Consider the following 21,402-nt stretch of genomic DNA (forward strand, 5'->3'; position numbering starts at 1 on the left):
TTGCCGCCCAGGTGGCAATTGGGCCAACCAAAACGGCCACTTCGCGACACCGTCGGCCGGATCACCAGGTGGCGGATCACACGCAGCACCACTGCGGATCCCGAACACCACCTCCGGCACCACCGACGACGCCGCCCCCAGCCGCCGAAGGAGCAACTGACGCGGCCGCAAGCCTCAAAACGGCCACTTCGCGACACCGTCGGCCGGATCACCAGGTGGCGGATCACACGCAGCACCACTGCGGATCCCGAACACCACCTCCGGCACCACCGACGACGCCGCCCCCAGCCACTGAGAGCGCAGCTGGCGCGGCCGCAAGCCTCAAAACGGCCACTTTGCGACACCGCCGGCCGGATCACCAGGTGGCGGATCACACGCAGCACCACTGCGGATCCCGAACACCACCTCCGGCACCACCGACGACGCCGCCCCCAGCCACCGAGAGCGCAGCAGGCGCGGCCGCGCGTCGCGAATCCACCACATCGCGACCTAGTCCAGATCACCAGGTGGCGGATCACACGCAGCGCCACTGCGGATCCCGAACACCACCTTCGGCACCACCGACGACGCCGCCCCCAGCCACCGAGAGCGCAGCTGGCGCGGCCGTGCGTCGCGAATCCACCACATCGCGACCTAGTCCAGATCACCGGGTTGTCGACGCTGTGCCACAAGGCACCGAGGCGGACTTGACAACCACGACGCCGCCGCCGCCGACGCCGCCCCCAACTGCCGTGAAGGCTCACGGGGGGTGGGCGCGATGCAAACCGGCCGTGCTCCCACTCGCGCCGCAGAAGGCGCCATACCGTCGCCTGCCGCGGAGGGCGCCACCACGCGCGCCACCTTGGGCGCGCCGCCGCCTGCCGCGGAGGGCGCCACCACGCGCGCCACCTTGGGCGCGCCGCCGCCTGCCGCTGAGGGCGCCACCACGCGCGCCACCTTGGGCGCGCCGCCGCCTGCCGCTGAGGGCGCCACCACGCGCGCCACCTTGGGCGCGCCGCCGCCTGCCGCTGAGGGCGCCACCACGCGCGCCACCTTGGGCGCGCCGCCGCCTGCCGCTGAGGGCGCCACCACGCGCGCCACCTTGGGCGCGCCGCCGCCTGCCGCTGAGGGCGCCACCACGCGCGCCACCTTGGGCGCGCCGCCGCCTGCCACTGAGGGCGCCACCACGAGCGCCACCTTGGGCGCGCCTCCGCCTGCCGCTGAGGGCGCCACCACGCGCGCCACCTTGGGCGCGCCGCCGCCTGCCGCTGAGGGCGCCACCACGCGCGCCACCTTGGGCGTGCCGCCGCCTGCCGCTGAGGGCGCCACCACGCGCGCCACCTTGGGCGCGCCGCCGCCTGCCGCTGAGGGCGCCACTTCGAACGTGCCGCCACCTGCCGCCGAAGGCGCCGCCACGCGCCGCTGCCCACCTCGGCCGCAGCTGATGCTGACGCACAGGTACCTGACGCCGCCCCATGGACAGCCGCCACGGGTCTACCAGGTCAGTGTGCCGGCGTATCTTTAAGTGTGTGTGTAAGGTGTTGAGGCACAGAACGGCCTCGTCGAGGGGGGGGCATTTGACGCCGCCGTCAGTGCTCCCTCTGAGAGCACAGGCCGTTATGTGTCCTCAACACCTGATAAGTGCCGCGCCCTGAACGCGCCCGCGCGCGCAACGTAGTGCAGTGCCCCGAACGGCGTGACGTCAGTCACGGCCTCCTACGTGTGCAAAGTGCCCGGCCGGGTGTGGCACTGCGCAAGGGTAGTGTTTCTCATGCATTTTATAATATAAACAAAAACTAAGAAATCTAAACCATTCAATAATTAATGTTAATTAAATGATCATAGGTTAAAAGGGTATAATTCACAAAACTGGCCGAAGTCATCTTCCCGCGCTCCGCAGTTTTCCCGCGGAATTTCCCCCCTCCCTGGCCCCGGCGGCCAGGGAGGTTAGTCAGTCGCCATCCAGCACTCGCCCGGGCCGGCAGCCCACGCACGGGGAGCCTTCAATTTTTGCACCAACGCCATATAACTGCAATAGGTAAATATAGTCCAAACGTTTTATATCAGCTCCCCGGTCGGCCCAAATCGGCCGTTAGCAGTCACGCGCGGTCTTTTAATAACATGTGTACAGTGTTGTTAAGTAACGAATTACAAGTAATCGGATTACTTGTAACGATTACTTTTCAAGTAATTTATACTTGTAACGAGTTACATTTAAAAAATGTAATTCGTACTTGTAATCGGAATACATAACATTAATTGTAATCGTTACATTAAGGTAATCGATACTTTATATTTACTTGCCGTTACTTTTATTCTTGGAACGTATATTGAATACAATTAAGAACAAGAAGAACATACATTTTTGTATTAGTAAATTTATAATTTTACGCTTGTAGTGCTACGATCGTATGCACAACAGCTATGATCTAAAATGACTAAGCACATAAGTGGCTTGTCAGGTTCAAGATATCTTTGCCTTTTTGTCTTCACTTTGTTTACTTTTGTTGTGTCCACTTCTCGCAAATGCATCGCAATCATGGATGGTATAGGTAACCGGAGTGATACTGCGACAAATTCAAATGCTGAAGAAGTCGTTAATAATGAAGATAGAATTTTTCCGTTTAGTTACCTTGATAAATATTTTGAATTATCTGGGAAACAGAGCAAAGAGAATATGTCTGTGAAGTGTAAGTTATGTTTGGGAAATAAATTACTCAGATCAGCATAGAGCACTGCTTCAAATTTAAGGAAACACATCACGGTAAAGAAACTAGATAATGAATTTTATTAATGATATGTATTAACACTGTTCTTTACAACATTTACTGACATTAGCTACTGTATTTCCACGATTGTAATTGTTTTGTAAGGTCAATTCCAAAATTTAAAGAATGTTACTTTTTTTACAGGTATGAAGGTTACTTGTATGATGTTATTCAAGCAAGTTTGTCCTCAAATATTATTCATTTAACTAAAGATAATAAATTTAATCATTACATGAAATCATTTTTTTAACAAAACATATATGTATGTACTAGCTGCCCGACCCGGCTTCGCACGGCTATACTAATGGAAAACAATTAAGCCACATATCCCATTTACAGTAATGGTAAATTAAAAAAATTCAGTGAAAATTATTTACAATGCTATATAATGTACCGGAGAGAAAATGAATAGCACCGATTGTTTCCCGACTCGTGCACAAAACTTACAACTGATGTACCCGTACTTTGCTACGGCAGTCTACAGGCAGATCATTCTTGCGCCGCTCATTATACATGCCCCTCCTTGTGGGTACGCCACTGCCGCGCGATGCCCGTTGCCATGGAGACGCAGAAGGCATGAACAATGCAAAATCCTGTTCTCATGCAGACAAAGTACCCACTGTTGCCTGGTTTTAACCACCCATGGGATCTAATGTTCAGAAAATGTCATCCTGCGTAACATAAGGAACATTACTGTGAAGTTTCAAGTCTGTAAAATATATAATATACTTAAAGTATATATTTAAAGTACCCGCAAAATTTCAACGGTGATGAGGACTGCACTAACAATGAAATAGTCGTTGCCATAGAGACGAATTAAGCATCAACAATGCAACAGCCGTTGCCATGGTGATTTCCTACCAAAAACTGGACATTTTGATATATTACGCCCCCGAAACTCCCCTTGGGATCGAATTTACGCAGAATCCGTTCTTAGTAAGCATCTACATCACAAAATGAGTAACTATGCTAAATTTCAAGTCAATCGGGTGTATAGTTTTAGAGATCTCGTGATGAGTGAGTCAGTGAGTGGTATTTCGCTTTTATATATATATCCCCTTGGGGGTAGAATTAATCAAAATCCTTTCTTAGCGGATGCCTACGTCATAACATATACCTGCATGCCAAATTTCAGCCCGATCCGTCCAGTGGTTTGGGCTGTGCGTTGATAGATCACTATGTCAGTCAGTCAGTCACCTTTGAGTTATATATATATTTAGAAGATATTAATGTAACAGTGTGTAAAAAAATTGAATCGTAAGTCAGTTTTAAAATGGTAGCGGAAAGTAATTGTAATTGTAATTGTAATTTTACTGATTACTTCTATGTAAAGTAATTTTTACTTGTAATTAGTTACATTGTCACCACAGTAATTGTAATTGAGCCCAATTACTTTTTCCGAGTACTTTTAACAACACTGCATGTGTATCCCATCAGGGATTTTTATATTTTACGTATGCAATTAGGTGACCCGTCGTGGCACCTGCGCCTCACGCTTTCACGTCCCACCACGGGACATAGTTCTTTGCCCACGCAGGGCGGCACTGCGCCGAACGCGACCAAAACTTTCGGACGAGTATTCACCTGGGACGTGCCACGGCCACGTGTGTGATATCGCTCCAGATTCCACCGTGTCCGTACCCAGCTTAACGTGGCCATCGCCACCCCGCGGACTATCCGCTCATGCATATTCTCCTGTGCGGGACTAATCGCAGTAATTCAGTGTAACGTGTTTTAGTAAGTAACTTATTCTCCTGTGCGGACCAATCGCAGTAATTCAGTGTAACGTGTTTTAATAAGTGGCTTATTCTCCTGTGCGGGACTAATCGCAGAAACTTAGTGTAACGTGTTTTAATAAGCCAATCATTCTCTTGTGCGGACTAACCACAGTAATTTAGTGTCATGTGTTCCCTTAATTAAGTCGTGGGACCGTTCGTCCTCACTCGTCACGCCACGTCCGTATACTCTCGCAGTGACCCTAGCAGGTCCAGGTGCGCGGAGCTTAGGTCGACGGTGAAGCGGCCAGTCACGTGAACGTGTGACCTGTAGAGTGTACTCCGCAATAAATCACCAAAGGAACTCGTGTGTTTCATTAATAAGGCGTCCTGGGAGGCCATAACAGCCCGGGGAGTCCTTTGTCGCCGCACCCCTGCCTACCGCCACGAGGCCAGGAACCCCCCCTTGAGATTCAAAATTAACTTACCAGCTTAAATTTACGTAAATTCAGATTAGGCAACGGGGACGGCGTCAAATGTTTCTTCAGATTAGTCGATGATGATTTATAACTCAGTTTTTGTTTACACAAATTACAATTAGCAAACTCATTATTTTCCGAGAAAAAATTCCACACAAATGAAGTCTTTTTCGTGCACTTATCCATTCCTTATTTCACTATAAAGATACTAACTACAAAGCATGACAGCCCGCAACATGGTGATACACGGCCAGGACGAACTGCAGTGAATGTTGAACTGATTGATACTGGTTGTATCAGGCGGGCATGAGAGTATCAGAGGTAGAGAATTACCAGGCGTGATAAATAATGTATCAGATTCTCCTTCCGGTCGCACGGTCTGCGTACGCGGAGATTTGTTGCCTCCTGGGACTGTCTGATACAGAAGTATCAGATACTTGTAACATGGTACAATGCTGTATCAGTATCAGGTTGAAACAGATACCGAAAATTGCTGTAACAACCCACCTCTACCTGGGACCGTCTGATACAGAAGTATCAGAGACTTGGAACATGGTACAATGCTGTATCAGTATCAGGATGGAACAAATACCGAAAATTGCTGTAACAACTCACCTCTTGTTGGAACTGATCCCGAAAATTGCGGTAACAACCCACCTCTAACTCTGAAAATTTAGTTTCAGAGTAGTGATGGGTCGTTCGTTAACGATTCGTTCAAAAAGAACGAATCTTTGAGAGAACGAAATCTTGCGATTCGTTCGCGATGTAAAGAACCGGCTCTTTGAGAGCCGGTACCTAGAAAGATTCGGAAGAACGAAAACGCGGAGAGAACGAGAGAACGAGAGAACGAGATGAGAGAACCGGTCACGCGCCCGGTCTGATTCGTTCGTAAAATGATTCATGACGTCAGGAGTCTGAAGAATTAGTAATCACAGCGTGCGCATGTTCACAAGAGCAAACGATAACTGATCAAATAAAATAGGGTAACATGAAAAGTATCTATACCTGAAAATGTCAACTGTTAAGTAGTGGTTTAAAATTGCTTTTTCACATTCACATACACAAATTTGGAAATAAAAAAAAAAAAAACAAAAAAAAACGTATGAATTAAAAAATAACAGGGAAAGTAACTACATTGGGTTAATTAATGTACTTCATTTGTTTCTCTTCATACTGAATTGCAGTAGTATTAAATTTTTGTCTTTTTTCTCTAAATGTGTTGGTCTACATGTAAACATTTTACTATCACTAGAGTGTAAATAGCCTATATATTAATATTTGTAACTTAAAAAGTAATAAAATATTAATAATCTTGTTTCATATACGCAACTGTGATTCACTGGCTACGGAAAGCAATGTTCAAATTCAAATACAAAAACACGTACGTAATACTCTAAAGGATGAACGAGTTACGACACCTGATAAAAGAGCCAGATCCCATACACAGAAAAGAACGAATTGACCGAAATGAACGAATCGTTCTGAACGAATCATCTCACGGTGCTGATCCAAAAGAACCGATTCGGTCAAAAGATCCGTTCTGCCCATCACTATTTCAGAGACTTGTTACTCGGTATATTATTGCAACAGTATAGTGATGGGTCGTTCGTTAACGATTCGTTCAAAAAGAACGAATCTTTGAGAGAACGAAATCTTGCGATTCGTTCGCGATGTAAAGAACCGGTACCTTGAAAGATTCGGAAGAACGAAAACGCGGAGAGAACGAGAGAACGAGAGAACGAGATGAGAGAACCGGTCACGCGCCCGGTCTGATTCGTTCGTAAAATGATTCATGACGTCAGGAGTCTGAAGAATTAGTAATCACAGCGTGCGCATGTTCACAAGAGCAAACGATAACTGATCAAATAAAATAGGGTAACATGAAAAGTATCTATACCTGAAAATGCCAACTGTTAAGTAGTGGTTTAAAATTGCTTTTTCACATTCACATACACAAATTTGGAAATAAAAAAAAAAACAAAAAAACCGTATGAATTAAAAAATAACAGGGAAAGTAACTACATTGGGATAATTAATGTACTTCATTTGTTTCTCTTCATACTGAATTGCAGTAGTATTAAATTTTTGTCTTTTTTCTCTAAATGTGTTGGTCTACATGTAAACACTTTACTGTCACTAGAGTGTAAATAGCCTATATATTAATATTTGTAACTTAAAAAGTAATAAAATATAAATAATCTTGTTTCATATACGCAACTGTGATTCACTGGCTACGGAAAGCAATGTTCAAATTGAAATACAAAAACACGTACGTAATACTCTAAAGGATGAACGAGTTACGACACCTGATAAAAGAGCCAGATCCCATACACAGAAAAGAACGAATTGACCGAAATGAACGAATCGTTCTGAACGAATCATCTCACGGTACTGATCCAAAAGAACCGATTCGGTCAAAAGATCCATTCTGCCCATCACTACAACAGTAACATAAATTTATATATAAAATACATTTCTAATAATAATCCACCTCTAGTTAGAGCTGAATTGTCAAAGATCGAATTTCTCAAATTAACCAGTAAAACTCATCTAATAATTGCAAGTACAAGCCAAGATTATATACAAATCGGATACAATATCATTACAGTCAATATTTACAGATTTAGCCTTTGTAGCATGTTCCATAAGATGTCACTGACTGTCCTGATTATATGTTAATTAATAAATTACGGAATGCTCCCAACACGAGCGGAAGCTTACACCTACTTTGAGTAATGACACAATGAATCCGACTTATTTGCATTGTGCAGTAAACGCCATCTATCGTCGCCGGGTGCACCACCATTTTACAGGATATGAGCTTAGTCATATAGATTTAGATAAAAGATATCCTGCGGTGTCGGGCAGCCATGTTTGTTTCAAGGATGAGCATGTAGCACTCGCACAAGGTGGCCGAGGCCAAATGCAGGACACGACAAATTATTGGATCTCTATTCTTGCATAACAATACATGGTTATCAATAACAAATAAATTCAATATTAGCATTTTGCTGTGCTACTAACATATCACATTGCTAGTTTATATATGATTATTATGCATCACAGTGCACTCAATTGTTTGTTCCCATTTCATGAGATTTCATACATTTTATAATACATCTCGTTATAGCATTTCATTATTGGATATTTACATCACATGCTGCTTTTCATTATAACATGTTTTGACGCCGACCGCCAATGCTCCTCTGTCGCATAGACCGCTATGCCTCATCAACGTCTCGCAAAAGCGTGTGCACCGAACGCGCCCGTGCGCGCAGCAAAGTGCAGTTCGTGCGACGAGGCGAACGCCATACAACGAGTGCTACACCGGCGCAAGGATCCGGCCGGGTGTGGCATATCCTTCCGCCGCACTACAACAAATTGTTATAATTATGGTTTTCCACAGGATTTTATTAAACATTATTTTTTATTAATTAATAATTAAGTCTTTGCAAAATCATGTTTCAATGTGCGATTTGTCCCGAACCTGGCCGGTTCAGTTTCCCGCGAAATTCACACGTTTCCGAGGGAGGGCTGGCGGGGGAGGGGGGTCGCGCGCGGCGACACCGCTAGTGTCCTTCGAGAGCTCAACCAGGCCGGCAGCCTGCGCGCAACGCGGAACCTTCAACCTTTGCATTCACCGACATGTAGTTTTCCATAGTGTAATTTCTTTTCAACCTTTTGTACAGTTCCGCGGTCGGCCTAAATTTACCATGAGGTACTTAACTTAATTCAATCAGTGCTCCGAGATGAGTGTTTACGTCATACGTAAGTACTGTGGGGAGAGTATGTGTTTTTACGTCGGCGCTTCACGCCCAACCTAGCCTACAGGCTACTTAGTTTTGGCCCGCACGGGGCAGCCAGCAGGCGACACGTGCCATCCAACTTAATAACGATTCAGTCCCTGGGACACACCTAGACACCACGTAGAGTCGCCGGAGACACGGGCCTACGTGTTGCTAGCCCAGTTTATCAAGTGTAATGTGTTAGCGGAATAGTTGTTCGCCTAAGTGTAATTCGTCATGTCAGGGCTTATGTATCACCGTCGTACTGCAGTGCGCCACCAAACTTAATAACGATTCAGTCCCTGGGACACACCTAGTCACCACGTAGAGTCGCCGGAGACACGGGCCTACGTGTTGCTAGCCCAGTTTATCCAGAGCTAGGTATTAGTGTAGTGTATTGTGCTTCAAAATATCGTGTGCCATGTCAGAGTGTCTTTTGTAACTTTCGCGTCACGTATATGAGTCTGCCCCTCACGCGCATAAGAATCGTGAGCCGCCACTGAGGAAGTGAGCTGCGCGTGTGACTAGTCGCGTCGGGCAAACCGTTACGGCCAGAACGGGCAGCACCATGTATTGGGCTGTGCTGTATTAAATTCACCAACTATCTGAAGAGGTTTTGTGTTATTATTCAGGCGTCCCGAGTGGCCTCAACAGCTCGGGGGGCCCTACTGCGTTGACCCCTACCTCTAGCCACAAGGCCGAACCTTCCCTGAGATCACGAACTGAACAAAATCACGTCTAAATACTCAGAGGTAGCGGGGACGGCGTCAAATTGGCGCCCGACTAGTGTGGCTTTAATTTTCTAAAAATTAATTTCCAAATTTTGTTTCAAATTTTTCAAATTTTTTCTCAAATTTTTCAAATTTTATACTTCAAATTAGTGTACCAGTAAGGGCTCGCGTAGGAAGTCGGGAATCGCGCGGAAACGGACGCGACGCGCAGACAGCCAAAGGAGCGGGCACCTGGTGATAGGCGCGCGTCAAGTTACACGCCAGACGCGCATCAAGTTACGCGTCAGGCGAGATAACGGCTGTGGGAGCGGAAGTCCGCGCGCCTCGCACACGGATCAGGTGGCGCAGCTGCGCAGCTGCTACGCGCCGAACAGGAGCACGAACATGAGCCGTGACGGAGCGGTAAAGATAGACATGGAAGGGGTATGCCACGCATGCCTTCTGCCAGGGTTGCCAATAAATCATGCCGCGGCAGGGGTTTTCGCCACCTGTACCTGCGACACAGATAGGAAGCACAAAACAGACTTTGACGACAGAAAATCAGGGCCGACGTCTACAATTCAGTGCGGCGCGAGGGGATGTCATCGGCGGCCCGATGAGGTGGCGTTCTGCCACCAGTGCGGCACCGTGAGGCACCGCTCGTGCACCGAGGCCCGGGAGTTCCTTAACTTCCGGAATGGGCTATTCATGTGCCGCGCGTGCGAGCTCGCGCTGGACAGACCGTCAGCGACGCCGGCGGCCCCTGTCGCACCGCGCCCCGGCGGCACCCTCAAGCTGCCGGAGTTCGGAGGGCAGGAGCACGAGGACCCCGCAAAGTTCCTGCGGACATGCCGAGACAGGCTGGCACGATACGCGGTGCCTACAGATGAGTGGAAGGAGAAGGCGTGCGATCAGCTGAGGGGGTGTGCCCTTGACTGGTGGACCACAGCCGGAGAATACGGCATGGAGTGGGGTGACTTCGCCAACGGACTGGAGGAGCGTTTCAACGACGCCCGTGCCCGGGCCCGGTGTCAACAGTCACTGTTCTGCCGGCCTCAGGAGGCGGGGGAGAGCGCGGAGGCCTTCATCAGGTCTAAGGCGCGGCTCCACCGACGGCTGGCGGAAGGGGAGGACGACAGCAGCATGCTAGGGGTAGTCGTCCAGCTGATGCTGCCCGAACTGCGGCCATTCCTTAGGGCCGCCACCGACAAGGGACTGGAGACGTTCGTGCGGTTGGCGAACGAGGTGGAGCGCGACGTGCAAGCTGTCCGTCGCAGCCGCGAGCCGCCCACCCGACGGCCAGGTGCGTCGCCACCGATGTTGGCGGCCCCCGAGGTCTCCAGGGCTCTGGTACCGTACGTGGAGCCAGTGCCGAGGCAACAGGGGGAGCAGCCGTCCCGACGTACCGCACCCAGGGAGAACACCGGGGCACCAAACCAGGGGGCTCCGCGCTGCAAGTACTGCCGTGAGGAGTGGTACCACTGGCACGACGTCTGTCCCACGCGGGCAGCTGTCTGGCAAGCCCGTGGGGCGGGCGGCCTTACGTCGGGAAACGCCCGCTAGGGGGTAGTGCCATGGCTGGCCACTGTCCCTGGAACCCTAGCCCGGCCTCCACTGTCACCCCGGCGCGCCCCGTCAGGACGGACGGGCGCGGCGCACTCGACTCGTCAGCGGCCTGCACCGGGTCGTCGGCGAGCCGCACCGGACACCAGGTGGCCCCGGCGACACCGGCAGCACCTGCGGTGTCCGCTGACACACCGGCACGCCCCGTCAGGACGGACGGGCGCGGCGCACCCGACTCGTCAGCGGCCTGCACCGGGTCGTCGGCGAGCCGCACCGGACACCAGGTGGCCCCGGCGACACCGGCAGCACCTGCGGTGTCCGCTGACACACCGGCACGCCCCGTCAGGACGGACGGGCGCGGCGCACCCGACTCGTCCGCGGCCTGCACCGGGTCGTCGGCGAGCCGCACCGGACACCAGGTGGCCCCGGCGACACCGGCAGCACCTGCGGTGTCCGCTGACACACCGGCACGCCCCGTCAGGACGGACGGGCGCGGCGCACCCGACTCGTCAGCGGCCTGCACCGGGTCGTCGGCGAGCCGCACAGGACACCAGGTGGCCCCGGCGACACCGGCAGCACCTGCGGTGTCCGCTGACACACCGGCACGCCCCGTCAGGACGGACGGGCGCGGCGCACCCGACTCGTCAGCGGCCTGCACCAGGTCGTCGCCGAGCCGCACCGGACACCAGGTGGCCCCGGCGACACCGGCAGCACCTGCGGTGTCCGCTGACACACCGGCACGCCCCGTCAGGACGGACGGGCGCGGCGCACCCGACTCGTCAGCGGCCTGCACCGGGTCGTCGGCGAGCCGCACCGGACACCAGGTGGCCCCGGCGACACCGGCAGTACCTGCGGTGTCCGCTGACACACCGGCACGCCCCGTCAGGACGGACGGGCGCGGCGCACCCGACTCGTCAGCGGCCTGCACCGGGTCGTCGGCGAGCCGCACCGGACACCAGGTGGCCCGGCGACACCGGCAGCACCTGCGGTGTCCGCTGATACACCGGCACGCCCCGTCAGGACGGACGGGCGCGGCGCACCCGACTCGTCAGCGGCCTGCACCGGGTCGTCGGCGAGCAGTACCGGACACCAGGTGACCCCGGCGACACCGGCAGCACCTGCGGACCGCCTGACGGCAGCGGCAGCGCCCCGGGAGCAGTGTGGTGAGTCGTTCCAATTAGGGCAGTTGGGACCTGGGGCGGGGCATTTACTCCGGATTCCCGTCAGGATGGATGGACAGCCGGTGCATGCTCTTGTCGACACGGCCGCCAGCCACACGTATGTGTCGGCTCAATGCTCGAGCGTACGGGACATTGTCTCAGATGTGGAGGAGGTACAGTTAGCGACGCAGGGGGCGACAGCGCGTATTGTTGGCCGCTCGAACATCACCCTCTCCATCAGGGACCATGTTAGTCACACAACAGCACTAGTAGTAGAGGGACTACGGGAGATGCTGATCCTAGGTCTGCCTTGGCTGGCGCAGGAGGACGCCACTGTGGAAGTCAGGGAGGGGAGGAGGAGCCGGACAGTAGGGATAGGCGCCCCACCCGCAGACGTCGGGCCCCCGGTCAGGACGTACTGCGCGGACGACAGCGAGCCGGTAGAGTTCGCTCCTGTCCCCGCCGTGGAGGCGAGCTGCCCGACCACCCAACCGGACACGAGGGGACCTACCACACTCTGCACAGTGGAGACCCCTACCAGCACAGTCCCCACCACACGACCACAGAGGGCCCGCCGACCCCCGGCCTACCTGGCGGATTACGAGTGGTCCAGGTCCCCGTCGAGCTACTCCACCCGGGCGCGGCCCGTAAGGGGCGATCCAGGTGTGCCAACACTCGTGGCCGGACCCCTATCATTCCCCCCGCCCACGTCATCCATTCCACCACCCTGCCACACCCCGACCACACTGACCCCCCCACCCACTTGTCACCATATTGAGCTAGAAGAGGCGCACGTCGCTGCCCAGTCCCAGGGGGGGAAAGGACACGGGTCAGGGCATAACCCCTTATCATTCATTGAGTGGGAGAGGTATTCAGGGCAGAATGTTTACATCACAACACACCACCACTCCGCCGCGTAGTGTAGGGCTCGCAGTGCGGCGAACGTCAGTGAAGTGCTCATCGTGTGAAGCGAGGCGTTGATGCACATAGCGGTCTCAGAGAAGGGGGGGCATTTGACGCCGACCGCCAATGCTCCTCTGTCGCATAGACCGCTATGCCTCATCAACGTCTCGCAAAAGCGTGTGCACCGAACGCGCCCGTGCGCGCAGCAAAGTGCAGTTCGTGCGACGAGGCGAACGCCATACAACGAGTGCTACACCGGCGCAAGGATCCGGCCGGGTGTGGCATATCCTTCCGCCGCACTACAACAAATTGTTATAATTATGGTTTTCCACAGGATTTTATTAAACATTATTTTTTATTAATTAATAATTAAGTCTTTGCAAAATCATGTTTCAATGTGCGATTTGTCCCGAACCTGGCCGGTTCAGTTTCCCGCGAAATTCACACGTTTCCGCGGGAGGGCTGGCGGGGGAGGGGGGTCGCGCGCGGCGACACCGCTAGTGTCCTTCGAGAGCTCAACCAGGCCGGCAGCCTGCGCGCAACGCGGAACCTTCAACCTTTGCATTCACCGACATGTAGTTTTCCATAGTGTAATTTCTTTTCAACCTTTTGTACAGTTCCGCGGTCGGCCTAAATTTACCATGAGGTACTTAACTTAATTCAATCAGTGCTCCGAGATGAGTGTTTACGTCATACGTAAGTACTGTGGGGAGAGTATGTGTTTTTACGTCGGCGCTTCACGCCCAACCTAGCCTACAGGCTACTTAGTTTTGGCCCGCACGGGGCAGCCAGCAGGCGACACGTGCCATCCAACTTAATAACGATTCAGTCCCTGGGACACACCTAGACACCACGTAGAGTCGCCGGAGACACGGGCCTACGTGTTGCTAGCCCAGTTTATCAAGTGTAATGTGTTAGCGGAATAGTTGTTCGCCTAAGTGTAATTCGTCATGTCAGGGCTTATGTATCACCGTCGTACTGCAGTGCGCCACCAAACTTAATAACGATTCAGTCCCTGGGACACACCTAGTCACCACGTAGAGTCGCCGGAGACACGGGCCTACGTGTTGCTAGCCCAGTTTATCCAGAGCTAGGTATTAGTGTAGTGTATTGTGCTTCAAAATATCGTGTGCCATGTCAGAGTGTCTTTTGTAACTTTCGCGTCACGTATACGAGTCTGCCCCTCACGCGCATAAGAATCGTGAGCCGCCACTGAGGAAGTGAGCTGCGCGTGTGACTAGTCGCGTCGGGCAAACCGTTACGGCCAGAACGGGCAGCACCATGTATTGGGCTGTGCTGTATTAAATTCACCAACTATCTGAAGAGGTTTTGTGTTATTATTCAGGCGTCCCGAGTGGCCTCAACAGCTCGGGGGGCCGTACTGCGTTGACCCCTACCTCTAGCCACAAGGCCGAACCTTCCCTGAGATCACGAACTGAACAAAATCACGTCTAAATACTCAGAGGTAGCGGGGACGGCGTCAGTTTATAGTTCACATGTTTGCATTTCATTATAACATATTCATAGTTCTCATATTTGCATTTCATTATTAAATCTTTGCATTTAACTATACCATATATAGATTGCCATCAACCGACCTCTGTGAAAGGTCCGGGGCGTACCTGACGGGCGCTACGGGCGTCGCGATGCTCTTGCTGTTCGGAGGGGCGCCAGGCTAGCGGGCTGCTAGGCCGTTGATGTTGGGTCGTGGGTACTCTGCCCCCGCGTGCCCGCCAGGTACACGGCTTGAATCTAACCTGAATGGTTCTCCCTTGGTTGTGAAGGCCGCTCGTCCGTTTGGAGGACGGGAGATTACGGAAAATGATTGTATACGAGTTGGTGAGAATACATTTAATTTAGGAGTTTCACCGGGGGTCCACGTGGGTACACGGTAATCTATACAAGTCCTCTCCGCGGTTCAGTCCCGCTAAAAAAATTCTCACCAACACTTGACGATGTCTAGTGGTTACACAATTAACAAAAAAAAAACACAACACTACGCGACACTAATGGTTACCGCGGCAGTCTCGCGGGATGTGGGTCGATGCTCGCTGGAGACTGCCAGCGCCGAAAGTTAAAGGATGCAAGGGGGGGGGGGGCTCCTAAGTTCGGAGAAACACTTACGTGAGTACAGCCGGCAGGCATATGCACGGCGTCTTTAATTAAAAGTACTTTCGCTGGAGTTGGCCAGTACTGTACGTTCCGTGATACAATACGTAGCGCGGTATCACACTGAAGAGGGTCGGGATAGGCTCGGTTCCGCAAAATACGCGCCGAGTCGACGTGGGCAGCGGTGAATTAATAAAAGGATTTAAATTTGAAGATGTAGTACGGAATAAAAATAATCAATGAAACAAACTTGTATGCTGCCCACGGACACACGTTTGTTCCCAGCGCAGAGTGGTTGGAGACTGCCGAACATGGCCGCCTCGCAAGGAAGAGAAACTTTCTCTTCTTTGTGAGTCAGCACCAAAAACTTATAATAATTTAATTGGTTATATGATGAGTAAAAAACATGCTCCAGGTGTTTGATTAAAACTTTGCACCTGGTAAATATTTGCCTAAGGGTTAACAATTGTTTTACTTGAATAATTAATTTAAAAAGCGGCACAAAGTTGGCGACTGTAAATTGTCGTCGTCCGTCCGAAGGCCATAAAGCCCGGTCTCCACCCGCCAGTATTAAACCCCGCTAACGGAACGCAACCCTAGCCCAGGTCACGTGAGTCAAGCGAGCCGTCGACGTCGGTGAGTGTTAAATCAATTACGCCCATATGCCAACTCCACCAAACAGCTCTTATGCTTCATTAATTACTGGGAGTAATTAAGTGATTTTTAATTATCAAAACAACCCTTAAGAGTGAAAGTGCGTCGTAGGGGTGCAGTGGTTTTCCCCGTGGGAAACTGCAATGAATAAACGTTCGGAACATCCCTTGCGGCCTTCCGCCAATAATTAATAACGGCATAAATCAACCTAAATAACCTCCCTGTTTTCACCTGCAAATAGCCACTGGAGTAGTCAACAAGTGACAGACAGTCTCCAGCTTGACTTTCTATTTTCAAATATTATTAATCTCAATTTTATTATGTATTATTATTATAGGCCTTCCGCCAACTAATTCAGACAGATGTCATTAAGTTACGAGGGTTCTAGAAATAATAATGTCTAATTATAATTATAAATTTGGAATAACGGCACATTAGAAAGTTCAGCGCGTCATGACGCTTCCTCCCCCCCCAAGCCGGCACAAAGCGGCAGTAGAGTTTTACTCACGGGCCGGGGCGGACGTATGATCCCGCGGGGAGACTTCAACTTTTGTGCTACTGATCTTCATACTGGTAAATATTATAATTCATGAAAACCTCTTTTTCCCTCTCTCCGCGTGCCCCCGTGCCCTTTTCCGGTGCAGGGCTTAACCCGGCCGCGTTAATTTTTGCTCGTCGCGCAACAACGGTTCGCGACGCAGTCACCTCACGGTCCGGGCCGACTCCCGCGAGCAGAACTTAATTTAATTCGTCGAGCAGACGCCTGCCGGCTACAAACGTAAAGACTTTTCTCTTAATATTACCTTCGTGGACCCGCGACTCACAAAGGTGAGCCCGGGCACGAAGCTAGTTCCAGTTTATCACGGGAGTGGCCGTTAACCCACTCAAACTCTTCGACGACACCCAAGCCCATGTAGGGAGCTTACTTGCAAGTGCCGCAACGTAACACGTAATTAATTATTCAGTGCGAGTGTGTGTAGTGTCAGCGTATTTGTCAAGTGTAATTGTGTAAATTGTGCCCGTCCACACTTTGTGAGATGCGGGATTAAAAATCAGCACCTAAATAACGTCTTCTTTATTTCATAGACGCCCCCTGGACAGTTAGGAAACAGTCCTCTACACTGTTTAGGGCCAGTGCTTATTGAAAGCAGGAACTCCCTTCCACCATCAACAGCCGCCGATCCTAGTGGAACACGCAGGGGCAAAAAACCCACGACCACATCGGTTAATACTCAAATTAACCTGGCGCCCCCCGGAGATTTCATTAAGAGCCACTAAAACCACTAGGACTGCCCTGGGTCTCGATCACGAGACCGCGGGTGACGGCAAAATATAACTACAAATTGTCTCAATGTGCACTTTTTGGGTTTGAATTCCCTTAGTTTGGCTAGACCACTATCATAGGCCAATTAATCAAGGCCTGTTGCCGCTGTGGCTAGTAACGAGGGTTTTCTGTTACGTGCGAGCCGCACATGCACGGAGTCTCTACGACGCACTTGCTCACTGCATGTGATTACTTAATTTCGTCCTAATGCCTCGTTTGGGCATTGTTTTCTGTAGTCGTGCCCCCGGGGTTTCGTGTCCTGTTGTTTTAATTCAGTTAATTGAGGTCACGCCCGGGGCACTCGCTTGACTCAATCCGACTGAACGAGGGGTGTGCTCCGAAAACGGGATACAATACTGGCGGTGCGGAGCACGGGTTTAACGGCCATGGTCGATACGACGTCAAAGGCCACCCCCCCCCCCCCCCTGCAGAAACCCGTCTCCGCCCCGTGTTCCCGCTCCCGCGGTACGACGACCCCCTAGCACAGCCGGCACCCATCGACACAAGATCCCATGGCGCGTGGCGCCTTAGCGCCGGCGGTGTCTGAGGTACTGCCGCAGGCGGACGCCGCCTCGGTCTCTGCGTGGGCAGCTGGGCCGGGAGGCGGCGCCGCGGCGTCGTAGGTACTGGCGCAGGCGGATGCCGCCTCGGTCGCTGCATAGGCAGCTGGACCGGGAGGCGGCGCCGCGGCGCATGGAGTGATGGCGCAGGCGGACGCCGCCTCGGTCGCTGCGTGGGCAGCTGGGCTGGGAGGCGGCGCCGCGGCGCATGGAGTGATGGCGCAGGCGGACGCCGCCTCGGTCGCTGCATAGGCAGCTGGACCGGGAGGCGGCGCCGCGGCGCATGGAGTGATGGCGCAGGCGGACGCCGCTTTGGTCGCTGCGTGGGCAGCTGGGCCGGGAGGCGGCGCCGCGGCGCATGGAGTGATGGCGCAGGCGGACGCCGCCTCGGTCGCTGCGTGGGCAGCTTGGCCGGGAGGCGGTGCCGTGGCACGTGGTGTGTGGGGCGGCGTGACGTGACTGCCAAGGACGTACTCAGCCAGGTGGGCCGAGGGTCGCCGCTCCCGTCGGGGGCGCTCTCGCGGGCTACTCCCCTCGGGGCACTCCCCCGTGACCTCCATTATCCGGTTCCGGGCACGGTGGGGTCGGCCCCTTCTCTGCCGGCGTGGCGTTGTGTATGTCCCCGCGGGCTCCTCTTGCCACGGGGAGGGCTTGCTCTCGGGGGTCTCCCCACAAGTCGGGGCTGCTGTGGAGCAAGGGACCTCGCGAGGGTCATGTTTGGTGTCCGTTTCTGGTCCTCTGGGCGGGCGTGCGTCGGGAGGAGTATCAAGCCCGTCGGCAGCTGTGCTGGCATGTGTGGGGGGCAGGATCTTGTTTACCTTAGCCTGGTGAGCGGGGGGAACATCGTGGCGCACATCCACTAGGGCCAGTACCGTGTCCTGATGGAGGGGCATCTGTCTTAGGGCGTACACTACACATCTCTCCGCCCATCCCAGGATGAGGCGGGGAGGTTCCAGCGCTAAGACCGCATCTTGCTGGGCTAGCCAGGGGAGTCCCAGCACCACCTCCTCACGCAAATCCTGCACCACCACTGCGGCTACACAACTGTCCGATTTTCTGGTACTCACCGCGATCTCGGCGTGTCACATCATCCACCCGGTTTGCGTCGTGGTGGCCAGGCGTACCTCACCATTGCCCGGTCGTAACGCGCCTGCGGGCACGAACGAGAGGCGCACAAAGATGTTGCACGCTCCGGTTTCGACAAGCGCGGCGGCCGTCCGTCCGTTGACGTCCACGGGAATGCGGAACAAGTTCTCCAGCGGGCGGCCCAGCAGTCGGAAGGTCGGGAGGGCGTGTCCCTCTCCGAGCGCATAGCTGTGGGCAGGTGCGGGGGGAGGGCGCCCTAATCCTGGGGCCGGCGGGCTGGCGCGTTGCGGCGGGGGTGGTCTCACGTGCGCTTCATGGCGCGGCGGCGTGGCGGGTCGCGCAGCCCGGAATCCCCGCGGGCACTCACTGTGCCAGTGACGTTCGCCGCGCGGGCACCCCAAGCGACACAGAGGGACGTGATCCCGTGCCGTGGCGTCCTGCGGCGGTCGCTCCTCCCACCAATATGGTGGCGCCTCAAAGGCTCGTGGTCCTCTGGGCTGGTATGGGGGCATGTCCCGCGGTGCCATGTTCTGCCGGGCTTCCGGTGGGCTGTCATTACCTCGGGCGTTCGCGGCGGCTCCGCGCTTGCAGACCCGCTGAAAGTTGCGCTCTGTCTCGCGTGCTTCCTGCATGTAATCTGCTACGCCACAGGCGTGGTAGCGGCGCAGGAAGGGTTGCAGCTCGTCTCTCACCAAGCTCGTGATGACGGGCAGGGCCCCGGACAGGTCGGTGTCGGGTGAGATGCGGCGGAACAGTCGAATTTTCGTGGCTATGAACGCCTCGACTGCTTCGTCGTCCCTCTGCCATGTCCCATAGAAGTGGGCGGAGCACACGACACGGGACCATCCGGTGTCGAATCGGTGGCTGAACGCATTCGCGAATTCGCTCCACGGCATTGCGAATCTGCCCCACATGCTCCACCAGCTCCGGGCGGTCCCTCGCAGCTGCTCGCTCACCCGCTTTGTCCATTCGGACTGGTGCATCCAGCACCCGATTAGGCGTTCTTCGCACAGCCTCAGGAAATCCTTCGGATCCTCATGCGGGGCTCCGGTGAACTCCGGCAGAGTCACTCTGCTGGGTAGCAGGGCTCGTGCCAGGTCCACCAGTGCGAGCCACGCGCATTTGGCCTCGGTCGTCCCCAGGGCATGCGTCGTGTGGTCGGTGTGCGAGCTCCTGTCGCTGGCGTGGGTGGTCAATGGTGCGGGGGTCGCCGGTGTGTGGTGGACCAGCAAGGGGGTGTTGATCACTGGTAGTGTTCTCGCCTGTGCCTGCGTCTCCGTGCTGTTGTGCCACAGTTCCAGAAGCTCTTCGGTCTTGATCCTAACCGCCATTGCATTGCGCGGGGCTTTGATGTGGATATCTTTTCCGCGCGTGCACGTGGCTCTGTTGACAAACAGACTCCCGGCGGTGGTTGTTTGGAGAGGGGGGTTTGCCCGCGCGCTGATTCGGGCCGCTGGCTGTGAGGCGCTCAGACAGCCGCACAAAAGGGAGGGCTGAGACTGACCATTGCGAAGGGGGGATGCGGATAGCCGGTTGTAGCGGCGGCCGAGAGTGCCCGGACAGTCGCACAAAGCGGAGAGTGCGAGGATGTGATGGAGGGGTGGGGGTGGTGTGCGGGCAATGATGTTCGCTCAAGGCCCAAAGGGGAGGGGTGGGGGTGAAAGTGAAAGTTGGCGAGGGGCGGCGCGGGTGGTGACGCGCTCTTCCGGGTGATCCCTTTGTCGCTGCTCCTCTGTGCGCAAAATTTCACTGCGCAAGTCCAAAATGGCAGTCTTCTGTCCCCTTTGTCTGATCTTGCTGTGTTTTTCGTGATTTTTGGCTCTAGTTAGGCCCAACGCAAGGGCGCCATTTTCCATCACCCGACCTCTGTGAAAGGTCCGGGGGGTACGGGCGCTATGGGCGTCGCGATGCTCTTGCTGTCCGGAGGGGCGCCAGGCTAGCGGGCTGCTAGGCCGTTGATGTTGGGTTGTGGGTACTCTGTCCCCGCGTGCCCCGCCAGGTACACGGCTTGAATCTAACCTGAATGGTTCTCCCTTGGTTGTGAAGGCCGCTCGGCCATGTGGAGGACGGGAGATTATGGAAAATGATTGTATACGAGTTGGTGAGAATACATTTAATTTAGGAGTTTCACGGGGGGTCCACGTGGGTTCAAAGTACGCTCTACAAGTTCGCTCCGTGGTTCAGTCTCGCTACAAAAATTCTCATCAACACTTGGCGACGTCTAGCGGTTACACAATTAACAAAAAAACACAACACTACGCGACACTAATGGTTACCGCGGCAGTCTCGCGGGACATGCGTCGATGCTCGCTGGAGACGGCCAGCGCCGAAAGTTAAAGGATGCAAGGGGGGGGGGGGCTCGATGAGCGGGCTCCTAAGTTCGGAGAAACACTTACGTGAGTACAGCCGGCAGGCATATGCACGGCGTCCTAAATTAAAAGTACTTTTGCTGGAGTCGGCCAGTACCGTACGTTCCGTGATACGATACGTAGCGCGGTATCACACTGAAGACGGTCGGGATAGGCCCGATTCCGGAAAATACGTGCCGTGTCGACGTGGGCAGCGGTGAATTAATAAAAGGATTTAAATTTGAAGATGTAGTACAGA

Source organism: Bacillus rossius, chromosome 1 (genome assembly GCF_032445375.1).
Source record: "Bacillus rossius redtenbacheri isolate Brsri chromosome 1, Brsri_v3, whole genome shotgun sequence".
NCBI lineage: Eukaryota > Metazoa > Arthropoda > Insecta > Phasmatodea > Bacillidae > Bacillus > Bacillus rossius.